Source organism: Myotis yumanensis, unplaced genomic scaffold (genome assembly GCF_028538775.1).
Source record: "Myotis yumanensis isolate MYYU_CA2020_CCGP unplaced genomic scaffold, mMyoYum1.0.hap1 SCAF_1, whole genome shotgun sequence".
Lineage (NCBI taxonomy): Eukaryota > Metazoa > Chordata > Mammalia > Chiroptera > Vespertilionidae > Myotis > Myotis yumanensis.
In genome coordinates this window covers 112,692,129-112,704,530 of record NW_027223752.1, presented here as the reverse complement: position 1 = coordinate 112,704,530, position 12,402 = coordinate 112,692,129, and the positions used below count along the sequence as shown (strand labels likewise).

General features: G+C 40.5%; 2 protein-coding genes across 8 annotated transcripts in view; one reads left to right on the top strand and one right to left on the bottom strand.

Annotated features, from left to right (window-relative positions):
• HMG20A (high mobility group 20A) overlaps positions 1-4,788 on the bottom strand; it is a 140,929-nt gene extending 136,141 nt beyond the window's left edge. Inside the window, exon 1 of one of the 2 annotated variants that reach the window (XM_070429847.1) lies at positions 4,464-4,788. The gene's annotated coding sequence lies outside the window, so the exon portion shown is untranslated. Of the gene's footprint in view, positions 1-4,297 lie in introns of both variants that reach the window. The other variant, XM_070429839.1, reaches the window with a different exon arrangement.
• The window catches only part of PEAK1 (pseudopodium enriched atypical kinase 1), a 159,162-nt gene continuing 151,471 nt past the window's right edge, over positions 4,712-12,402 (top strand). For 2 of the 6 annotated variants that reach the window (XM_070429763.1, XM_070429813.1), the window contains exon 1: positions 5,068-5,176. The gene's annotated coding sequence lies outside the window, so the exon portion shown is untranslated. The other 4 variants (XM_070429781.1, XM_070429802.1, XM_070429771.1 and 1 more) reach the window with 4 other exon arrangements.

Here is a 12,402-nt window from a genome sequence, read left to right as displayed (position 1 = left end):
ACAAAAACAAACAACAACAATAGTGACAGCACTATATAGTAAATCCCATAAGAAAAGAACAAAATGGAGGGTCAATGAACAGAGCATATATGGTTGAGAGAGTGGAAAGAGAAGACAGACATCAGGAAATATTTCTTGAAGTTGAAGGTGGTACTTGAGAAAAGGGCCCGAAGAAAGTTGCATTTTGATAGAGATTCTTGGGAAAAGAGAAAGTTTTTCAGGCAGAAAATAGCATAAACAAAGATAGAAAAGACTGGATACAGAACTGAATTTCTTTTTTCAGAAACCAATCAGTTAGGGATACGTAAGTAGGTAATTAGAGATATGGTCATATTGTGAAAGACATTAAATATTAGGCTTAGCATTAGAAGAATGGTTTAAATATCTTCCTATAATAATTCAAATTACTTTGGCGACTCCTCACCAAACCATTTCTTAAAACTTTTCTATTTTGTATATTTTCTAAAGTGACCACTGAAATTAATGATATCTCATTTTCACAAGAAACTAAAAATTTTGACAGTTAAGTGAGCATGTTGTTAGGGAGAGACAGAAGAATTTCAATAGTCCTAGTATGTACTGTATCCCATCCTTCTGGGAATATGTAAGGCTTACTATGTGGGCAAATCCCAATAGACAGAATAGCAGAAGTAAGACTGAGGGGAAAATGATAGCATTCATTATGCTCCTTACTCCAGGCATTGTGGTAGGTGTTTTATATAATATCCTTGATTTACTGAATAAATCCATTTAGGTTTATGGCAACTGAGGCTCAGGTAGGTCAAGTAAGTTGCTCAAGGTTGCCAAGCTAGTAAGCTTAGATAGTAAAATGTTGACACCAGTTTTGAACCAAGTCCAGCCTGATTCCACATTTTTCCCAGTATTCACTTTGATTTGTTTTTACCATACAAATGATTCTAGGGTGGTAGGATTACCACACATGTGTCAATGAAAAGGGCTGAATATTCAACACATAGGTTTATAAGGTCTGGAGAAAAACTAGGCTGAAATATTCAAAACTGGGTTTAAAATGGCTTAAGAGATCAACACCAAGAGAGAGCAAGGTTAGGGCAGCTTCTTGACTCAATTTGAAAAATGATCATACCATAGACCTTACTTAGGAATACCAAGGGAGCAAAATTCCAGTTTTAATTTGGAAATTAGAGTAAACTTCAAGAGAATTTGGATATTTGTCTGTATTCACTGATGTATTATTCTAAGTCCTTAAAACAGTGATTAGCACATAATACGCAGTCAATAAACTTTTCCTACATAACAAAAGCCTATTATGCTAAGTGTCTGGTCGTCCAGTCATCTGTTCAACCAATCAAAGCGTAATATGCTAATGATATGCTAAGGTTGCTCAACTGCTTGCTATGACGTGCACTTACCACCAGTGGGCAGATACTCTGACCGGTAGGTTAGCTTGCTGCTGGCGTCTGGCCAATCGGGACTGAGTGAGTCGGGCCAGACATGCCCTGGGGTCCTCCCTCGGTCCCTCCCCGGCTGGCCAACCTCCTGCATCCCTCCCGGGCCCCGATAGTGCACCGGTGGGGTCCCTCGTCCTGGCTTGCGTCCCCTCACAATCTGGGACCCCTCAGGGGATGTCGGAGAGCCAGTTTTGGCCCGATCCCGCAGGCCAGGCTGAGGGACCCCACTGGTGCACGAATTCGTGCACCGGGCCTCTAGTGTTGAAATAATGGAAAAGTCATGTAAGGGACAGTAGTGGAGTAAATTTGAAAAAACACTCAAATTGTTAGGATATACTCTTTAACACTGGGCCTCATGGCAAAAACTACTAAAACAATAAACAAATAGCAATAGCTGTAAAACATTAGCATGATTTTATAAAGAATGGTGAGAAAAGAATAAAAAGACACTTTTTCTAGCACTCTGTGGTTAATGGTTAATCAAATTTCAGTGTGATGGAATCCAGAATCTTGACTTACTGTTTTAATATTTCAAACTGTTGTGACCAGTGTATTCAATGACTACTTTTGGAAAAGAAAATGATTATCTAATCTAAATACTCTAAAAAATGCACAATGAAATGAATAAAAAATCTCAAATTATTAACTAAGAGAACAAGAACAATGGAATGAAAAATCTCAAATTTATTAACTGTAAGATAATAAGAGCACACTTACAGAAGCATTTTTCTAATTTTGATAGTATGTTTCTATTAAAACATGCAATGAAAACTACAATAAAAAATATTTAAAAAGAAGCCTTTGGAAGATAGTAAACCTCTCCACAGGAACACTTTTCCATGGACTTACCTTATATTTTCATAAGCTTTCCTAATATTTATGTGATGGAAACAATAAATAACTGCCACTTATCAAGTCTTTCAGCTGCAGCAATTTTTATTTATGTGCATTTCTTCCATGGAATAGCATAGAAACCAATTTAAAAAACTCCTTTGCTTCCCAAAGACAGTTTCCAAAAGGTAATATCAATGTATCTCAATCAAAATTTTAATATCTTTCTCTATCTTTTCAAGTTAGCTCCGTAATCTTTACTTACTTCAATAATCCTAATACTATAGTTTACTTTGTCAGAATGATCATACATTACACTAATAAAGAAGAGAGTGAACACATTCTCTCTAATCAATTAGTTAATACTTGCTTGAGGCAGTCTACATTCCCCTAACCTTATAATAACAGGCATTATTTTGTCTCACCTTTTCAACCACTGCAGAAATTTTGTAGTCTTTAAAAAGATAACTCATTGATTTTAGGATCTGAGATCCTTTATATTTACAGAAGGCTAAAACATATATTTTTTCCTTTTACTGTAACATTTAGTTAAAAACATATTTTCTAATAAACTCTAAACCAAATAAGTTTTTAAAGGAACTAGAATTAAAATAATTGCAAATTCTAAGGATAAATTAGATAAGAATCCAAAAGGAGAATATACACAGGCTTTATTCTTTTAAAAATTCTTGAAAGACATTACAGTTCATTTGACAGATATTCTAAAATTACTAAAGTTGTTGAGATTTCCTAAGCTCTATATTGATTGATTCCTTCAGTACACATCCATACACTCAAGTATTGTGGTACTTGAAAATAGAAGCCACGGGATCAAAACTGTTGAGTGTTTATTACCACTTTGCATATAGTTTCTTATAAAACAATGAGAATACAGGAAAAATAGATGTATTCACCTTTTGTCCTTTGTAAGCCAATCCCCCCCGCCCTTAAAATCTGAGCTGAATCTCATCCTTGTACCATGCTTTAAAACTAGATATCATTTTTGAATCTATCTGAATTTAATTAAATTACAAAAAGGAAAAGTGTGCTCAAGTTTAACTTTCACAAAAACTATGTGTTACATGTAAGAATTTACATGAATAAGTTGTTCTTAGGCACAGGGCAGAATCTGTAGCCTAAAATCAACAAGTCTAAGAATATAAGATACCAATCATTTTAGTTAAGGTAATACCATGCAGGTGAGTACTTCAGTATGATACTTTCATTCCGGTAAAGCAGTGGTTCTCAACCTTGGCTGCACATTAGAATCACCTGGGAATCTTTTTAAAATCCTGATTTCTGGGCCTCAGCCTCCGGAAATTCTGTTTCTTTGTTACTAATGTTGTGGCCTCACTCCATAACAAAGAAACAGAATAAGAACCACTGATGTAAGGTGAATATGCCTCATAATTTATGTAAAATATCGAGTGCTGTAATAAGCTGTAGCTACAGAGTTCCTGTAGCATGCCAAGATAGTGACACACACACCTCATTAGGTGAGCGCTGGACTGTAAGGAGCAGAGGTGGGCAATTATGAGTCACACAAGAAAGTGTGTCATCTTGCAGAGATGAATAGATAATTTTAACAAGGGGTTTAGAATTCTTTTAAGAACGCATTAAGAAAAATTTTGTCGAGGAGGAAATATTCCATCTTGCATGCTGAAATAAACCTCACATAAATTTTGACTGGAGGGTGGAACATTAGCAACACAAACTGGTTTAATAAACAAACTTTTCACATAAGGCATAATCCCCAAAACTTGAAAACATAGTCTGTGCAAATGGCACCAAGTATCACCTTTTCAAGCCCTAGCCGCTACAGGTTGTGGGTAGGACACCCTACCATCACTTTAACCCCACAGGAAGTGAGTTATGTTTCCTCCTCCCCTGAGGACTGCCTTCCTCCCCTCCCCCAACCGGAAGTGAGGGGCCTCCATTCAATCAACTTCAAACCAAGACAAGCCAATTAACAATGGCAAAAGAGAGTGAAGGGCACCTCCACTGTGGCCATCCCCAAACTCGCCTTGCTTACTGACCTGCTGACGATGGGGCTAGGCAGGAACCTGGAGCTAAAGAATGTCCCCAGTACAGAGGACAATTCTCTGAGCCTCTCTCAATCGCATTCACTCTTCCCCGGCGTCTCACAGCTGGAGAAAAATTCCTCCGCAGTACTTTATTATGATGTCCTTTCTTTCCGTTTACCTTATCGTCTTAAACACCTTTCCACAGGCAACTTCTGTTATCGCAATAACACTTAAAGTTGTTTCGGTGAGGAGAAAATGAAATACTATGCCCGACACCTTCAGAAAAATGAAGGGATTATTTTGTTCAAATGCGACGAAGGCCAACGTGGTTACGCAAGTGAGACTCACTTTCGCGGAGGTTTCTGGGAGATGTAGTGTTTTTAATTGCTAAGGCCTGCAGGAAGTATTGGGGCTTGAATTGGCAATTACTGTATGCTGGCGTCCTTGAAAACCTATGTGTTCCACCGCAGGCTGACCGAGGGGCTCTGACACTGGCTCAATACCTCAGGAACTTATTTGAATCGAAATGTCCCTTCCTCCCAACCTCCTGAGCCAAACAGGAGCCCTCTGGACCTCATTTTATTGAGGTAGGAACGTGGAAGAGGAACACGATAACTCCTTCCGCGGGACTAAGTTGCCTACAGAGGGTCAAGGGCCCATAGGCGCGCGTACTCGCTCCTCCAGGAGCTAGCCTCCGAGTGCGCGCGCGGATGGGCGGTACTCGGAGCTGCGCGGAGGCGGGCAGGCTGAGAACGGCCGGGTGGACTCGGTGGGGGCCAGTAGTTACTTGTTAGAGTCAGTTGCTTTGGTGGCGGTGGTGGCCGCGGTGACCAAGAAGGGGACTGGGCCACCAGCGATGGTGGTCACCGCGGCAGCTTGTGCGTGCCTCAGGTAACGGTGGCAGGGCTGCCCGCGTCCCCTCCGTTCTCTTCTCTTGCTCCAACTCGTGGGACCTGCGTCGCCGCCCGCGGGATGAGAGCGCTGACCCGGGGGAATCCGGGCGCGGCGGCGCGGGGTCTGGGTAGCGCCGCCGCAGGAACTTGGGCGGCTGAACTGGTGCAGCCTCTCAGGCTCAGGCCACCCCGGGGCCCCGCAGCCTTCGGGGCCAGCCGGCACTGCTTTCCCCTTCCCCTCCCCCTCCTCCTCCTCCTCCTCCTCCCCCGCCCCCCTCTTCCTCCTCTGGCATCCCGGGTAGCTTGGCGTTCCCCAGAGGAGGGAAAGTTGGGACTTGGCGCCAAAAGACGCCCCCGGGCGCGGCTGCGAGGCTGCTGGAGAAAGTGAAGGCTGTAGGAGGCGGACTCCGAGAGGCCGGGGCAGGAAGTGCTCCTCTAGCTCCTGCTAAGTCTGCACAGATATTCCACTCCAAATCTGGGAGCATCCGGCGCAGACTCGCCAGCAACATCAGGACGAAACCCGGTAGCTCTTTGCCTGTTCACTTCGGGCTGAGGCTTGTGAGCCCCATAACCTGCGGGTTAGTTCGGTTGTTTGGGGATTTTGAGTGATTCTGTTGGTCATTTTGTTTCTCCTTTGCCTTTTGATTTATGCGTTCTTCCAACTTTCCTTACCTCCTGCGAGGAGGACTTGACGTCTGACACCCCCCCCCCTCCCCCCCCGCCCCCTCGTATTTTGCACCACCCTGCTGAGAGCATGATTTCGATTTTCGTCCCTTGGCGACGTTAAAGACTGCCCAGAGCAACAGGAAAGAGGAGCCCTCCCACCTTTAAATGCTACTTTCTTGCAATCCGTTGTTATTTTTAAGGTCCAAATGTAGAAATTTGAGAGTTGTGAAATGGAGTTATTGGAAGGCTGGCGGTGAGTTAAAAGAAAATTAGATTTCATCTTTATTGGCCTTGCTGTAGAAAACCTAATACATTTTTCTTCTGCTTCTGTTTAAATGTAAGAGTAGACATTGAATTAAATCTTTGGAGACTTGTATAAAAGGCTATTTTGTAGGTCATTGGGTGATGTATGTCAATTGCTTTTCTCCTGAATTGGGATTGCCTTGAGGATTCTGTTTGGGGCCTACCTACTAATTTTTTGTTCAGTTCACAACGTCTTTTTTCCTGATAAATGAAATGATGTGTGTTGTTGGAGAACCCATATTGCTCTCTGCAGTGTGGGAATTATCCACAGGGTAAAACTTTCCATGAACAGTCTTGGATACCAGTTTCATGGTCGTTTCTCCTGTAATCTCAGGGAATTTCTAGATAGCGCAAGTCACTGATGACCTTAGTTACTTTCTGAAGTGCCCAGCACTTCTCTTTGGTGACTCATTTGGTAAACTATAATGGCAGGAATGGTTCACTTTCTTGGCTTCAAATTTGGAGTTGTAGCCTTAGCCCAGAAATTAATGGAGGCAGGATTCATACCATTGCTAGTAAGTTTTGCTATGACAAATGCACAAGCTATGTGAAAAAACAAACATCTTTCCATAACTGTCAGAGGGGAAGAGGAGGAAATACTTTATCATGTCTTTATTTTGGAGACTAACATGACTATATTAGGTGGGAAAGAAATGTCAGATTATTTTCTTTAAGGCTTTTATTTTTAAAAAAATACATTTTATTGATTTTTTACAGAAAGGAAGGGAGAGGGATAGAGAGTTAGAAACATGAGAGAGAAACATTGATCAGCTGCCTCCTGCACACCCCCCACTGGGGATGTGCCTGCAACCAAGGTACATTCCCTTGACCTGAATCGAACCTGGGACCTTTCAGTCCACAGGCCAATGCTCTATCCACTGAGCCAAACCGGTTAGGGCATTTTCTTTAAGGCTTTTAGATGTGTAGGTTTATCCCCTACCCCCCCATTTAGGAGTTCACATTTATGTGTGACTGGGTTCCAGGGTGGGAAGAAAAGTGTTTTGACAAAAGGAAAAGCTAAAGTTGCTTTGACCTATAATGATACTGTGGCTATTCATTTTATCCAGTGATAGTACAGAGAAACTTCCTTGATAATTCTTGTATGCCATTAACATTCTATCAGAATTCAATGTTAACAGTCCATCCTGAGGACCATAAAGAAATAATGCCACTTCATAACTGTTCGTGACAATCACATTAATAAATTGTTCCTGGAGCCTTGGCCAGTGTGGCTCAGTTGGTTGGAGCCTTGTCAGGTGCACAGGAAGGTTACCCGTTTGTTCCCTAGTAGGGGGAAATATCTCTCTCACATTGATGTTTCTCCCCACCCCCCACCCCCAACCCACCCTCCTTCTTCCCTCTCTAAAATCAATTTAAAAAAAGATAGTTCTTGGAATGTGTTATATATGTACTCATATAAACATTTATCTTTGTACATTTATAGTAATGTAAATATTTAAGTCTGAGAGCTTAAAAACTTTTATTTGCGTACATGTTTTTTAACATTTAGCAGTGCCAACCACATTTGCCAAATGAGCATCAGGCATAAATTTATGCTCTGGCACATTACATATAATAACTCTTCTAAATGGCTCCATGGTGAAACATCATAGATTAGCATTTTTCATGAGAGATTTGTTGTTTTAACTCTTTTGTTGGATGGATTAAGTAATTCAGGAACAAAACTGTGGCCCCTGGCATGTCAAGTATGAATTCATGGCTCCTTATCCCTGTAAGAGGCATCTGTCTGTGATGAGCTTTATTTTCTCATTGCTCTTCACTGTAATTCCTACTTTCCACCGCCACCCCAATCCTTTCATTACTAGGAAAGTCTAGTAGGCTCCCTGGGTGGGTGGAGATAGGGGAAAGGGGAAACCTGCAATAATGTCAACATTAAAAAATTTTAGTTAAAAAAATAAATAGAAAGTCTAGGCTCCTTCTTGCTGGTTTGTTTTTCTTGGAGAAATTCTAGTAACTTTCAGGCCAGGAATAGGTAGTTCATGTTTGTTTGACAAATATTTTGGGTGTCTTTTAAGTGATAGACATGGTGGTAGGCCCTGAGTATATGTAGAATGATATCCCTTTTTGCAAGGAGCATACAATTTAGGAGAAGATAGCTGGTAACCAATAATTACAACATACTGTGTTATATGACAGGGATATGCAGAATTTTATGGTTGGAAGCAGAGAGGGGGAGGGTAGTTGACCAAGATTTGGGGTCTTGGGGGCAGGGGAATATCCTAAAATACATCTTAGCGGGTTACTTGAGTTAATATTAAAAAATAGATAGGCTCAGCATCGAAGGTCCGAGAGTTCCATTCCTGGTCAAGGGTACATACCTTGGTTGCAGGTTACATCCCTGGCCTGGTCAGGCTGTGTGCAGGGGGCAACCAGTTGATGCATCTTTCTCACTCTGATGTGTCTTCCTCCCCCTCCCCCTGACTCTTCCCCTCCCCCTCTCAGTAAAAGTGAAATTAATCTTAATATATTTTATTTAACCTGATATATCCAAAATATTATCTTTTTGGAATGTAATCAATATAAGAAAGTATCATTGAAATATTTGATATTTGCTTTTTAATACTAAATCCTCAGAATCTGGTATGTGTTTTGCATTTATACCACATCTCAGTTTGGGCTAGTCACATTCAAGTACCGGGCACTCAATAGTCACATGTGGACAGAACAGTTTTAAAACAGGGGCTGATGAAGTGGTAAGAAACTAAATCACTGATGCCTTATGAACCAAACTAAGGAGCGTTAACTTTATTTCAAAGGCTGTGAAATTTAGTGGGGGGAAATATACTGCTGTGATAGAATTAGATTTGTGTTTTAGACCTATCATTGGCTGTGAAGTGAATGCTGGATTAGAGAAGAGCAAAACTAGAAGCAAGACCAGTTAGGAAGCTGTTCATGGTGAAAAATAATGAATGTAGAAGAGGGGGTGGATGTATGAGAAATTTAGGAAGTATTGTCAACAGGACAGGGTAAATAATCAGATTATGGGGTTGAGCAAGATTGAAAATTTAGGATATTTCCCACATTTCTGTAGTGAACTGCTGAATGGGTCAGGCAACTGAAGAGAAGCCAACCATCTGTGCCAGGCAGACCAAAGATGAGGGATGCTACTTAACATCCTATAGCAGAGAGCAATTCCTACAATAAAGAACTTCCAGTCCAAAAGATCACTGCTGCCAGATGCTCTTTTGGAGGGCAGTGCTAGAAGATATATGCATGTGTATTGGTACTAATCTATGTATCCATACATACCTATAGTCATTTCTATATGTAAATATAGATATGCATTCATATTGATATCTCTGATTCTAATTGGCTATATTTTGATCTTTCTGGGCTTGCTGTTGGATTGGGAGTGGAATGTGAAAAGAGAGGAGTCAATGACTCCAAGGTTTATGGCTTAAGCAACTGGAAGGATGGAGTTGTCATTAACAAAGCAGTTTTCTGGGGAGAGTTCAGGAGTTCTGTTCTAGACTGGCTAAGTTTTTGAGATGTCTAAAGACATAATAAAAGAGATGTCAAGTCAGCAATTGAACAAATGAATCTGAAGTTCAAAGGAGAATGGTCTAGGTTGCATACATTTGGAAGCTGTCAGTACACTAGTAGATGAGATCTCCCAAGGAGTAAGTGTAGATCAAGAAGAGGTTGATGTCACTGGCTGGGTGACTCGGTTGGTTGGACCATCATCTTGTACACCAAAGGTTGCAGGTTCAGTTCCTGGTCAGGGCACATATGGGAGACAACTGATTGATGTTTCTATCTCACATCCATGTTTCTCTCCCTCTTTCTAAAATTTTTTTTTTTTAAATCAATAAATATATCCTCCGGTGAGGATTTAAAAAAAGAGAGAAATTGAAAGAATGACCTCTGGAGCATTCCAGTCAGAGATTAGGAAGAGTAGTCCTGTAAGATGATAAGGATTGGTAGTGTGGCTATAGGGTAGATTTCATGTCCATCCTTAATAAACAGTTCTTTAATACCTATTATTTTCAAGAAACCAGGATGTTTTGGGAGTTAACATAGCTCCCTTTCTTCATTAATTTACAACCTAGCATGCTCCAAGTTACCGAAAAAAAAGTAGCAGTGGAAGACATACCAGATAATGATACAAATATACTAGAAAATCTTGTTAGAGGACTTGGACATAAGAAATGAATTCAAAATGTGCTAGCTACATGCAAACACTAATGTAAGCATGTGTCAGTCAAGAAACATGTCAAGATTTCATGCACACACTAGTAATTTGCAGCAAACAGGAGCTTTTCTGTATGTTGATCTTGGTTTGTTTTGTTTTCTTTTCTTTCCTTTCCTTTCCTTTCCTTTCCTTTCCTTTCCTTTCTTTTTCTTTTTCTTTTTCTTTTTTCTTTTTTCTTTTCTGTTAATCTTCACCCAAGGATGATCTTCTTTCTTCTTCTTCTTTCTTCCTTCTTCCTTCTTTCCTTCTCCTCCTCCTCCTTCCTCCTCGTCTTTCTCCTCCTCCTCCTCCTCCTCCTCCTCCTCCTCCTTTTCCTCCTCCTTCTCCTTTACTAGAGGCCCTGGTCACCCCCAACTGCCCCCCCCCCCCGCCTAATCACCCCCAGCTGCCACCCCTGCCAGCCTGGTTGCCCCCAACTGCACCCCCATGCTGGCCTGGTTCCCCCTAACTGCTCCCCTGCCTCCACAGCCTGGTTGCCTCTTACTACCCCCCCCCCCCCCCCCCACTGGCCTGGTCAATCCGCGCAGCCTGCTTGTTCAGTAATTTGGTTGTCCCTCACTAATCCCCCTGCTGGCCTGGTCATAGGCATCCATCTTGTGAGGGCATGAGGGTTAATTTGCATATTACCTCTTTATTATATAGGATTGTTGAAAGTATTACATATGTCCCCTTCCACCTCCCCCCACCCCCCCATTGACTCCCTCTAGCCCACCCCCAATGACCTTGGTTTCTTAGTTTTTTTTGGATCTTGGTCCCCTGCCATTATAAGGTTTTGGATTGATAACTGTGCCTATGTTCAGTGGTTATCAGTTAAGCCACCCTGAACTAGTTCTGTTGCACTTGACATTTTAACGTCTGTCTCTCACTAACTTTTCATAATCAGCTGGATTGAAGTCTCCTTAAAATGTTTCCATGCAGCACTAGCCATATTTTTCTTACTGCTTCTTTCATTCACATTTATCATTTGGTTATTAAAGTTGTACCCAAAATGCAAGTATAGAACTTTAAAAGTAATTTAAACTTGTAAGCTAGTAAACTGAGGTTAGAGTAATTTCAACTTTTTTAAACTAAAATAGATAGCCTTGGAGGGGACCAATTAGGAAACTAAAGGGGGACATCTATAATAATTTCAACAATAAAGGTAAATTTTAAAAAATAAAATGGATAGGCTTTCATTGCCAGCTCATATTGATGGTGTAGCATGAGACGGGCAAATAGTACCTATTGAGTAATTGTTACTTACTCTTTAGGAACTGTAAGAAAAATAAGGAATTTATCTACTTTATAGGATGGTGGGCAAAAAAACTCAGAAATTCATTCTCAGTTCTACAACCGGATGGTTGGCAAAGCTGTTACTCTTGTTGTTTGTACTGGTGTATTGTATTTATTGTGAGAAACTTGAACATATTAATATGCTGAATAAAATAAGACTCTCCCTTGAGTACAAAGACTATGCCTTATTAATGTGGTCCCTAGAATGTCAGAGATACTCAAGTGGTTTTTTGAAAGAATTACATAAGATACTTGACCCTTATAAAATAAGACATGAAGAATTATTTATCTTGTTCAAGAAAAATTAAGATACTAAAAACTTACAAGTCTCTGTATAATAGCATCCTCATTTTAGGCTGAGCCAAACATGAGTAATTTCACGGAGCTCATGATCCTATTCTTCAGGAGTCAGTAATTCATTAAAGAGTCAAACTGCCTGAATTTGAATCCTGGTTCAACTGCTTCCTGAACCATGTGACCTTAACTTAGTTCCTTAACTGTGCTTTAGTCTTCTCATTTGTAAAATGGGGATATTTATACCTACTTTATAGATTTGTGAGATGAAATAAGAATATATAATGTTTGACATATAATAAGTATTCAATTGCTGGGCAAGAATAATATCTTAAAGTTTTTAATTTTCTAGAAAAGTGTGTCTGCTAAGTGATAATTAAATGAAAAACAAAAGTTCCTATGTTAATAAGGGAAAAGACTGATGGGACATATGGTTATGTATGGAAAGTATCGTGATGTGTGAGAACTATGAATAA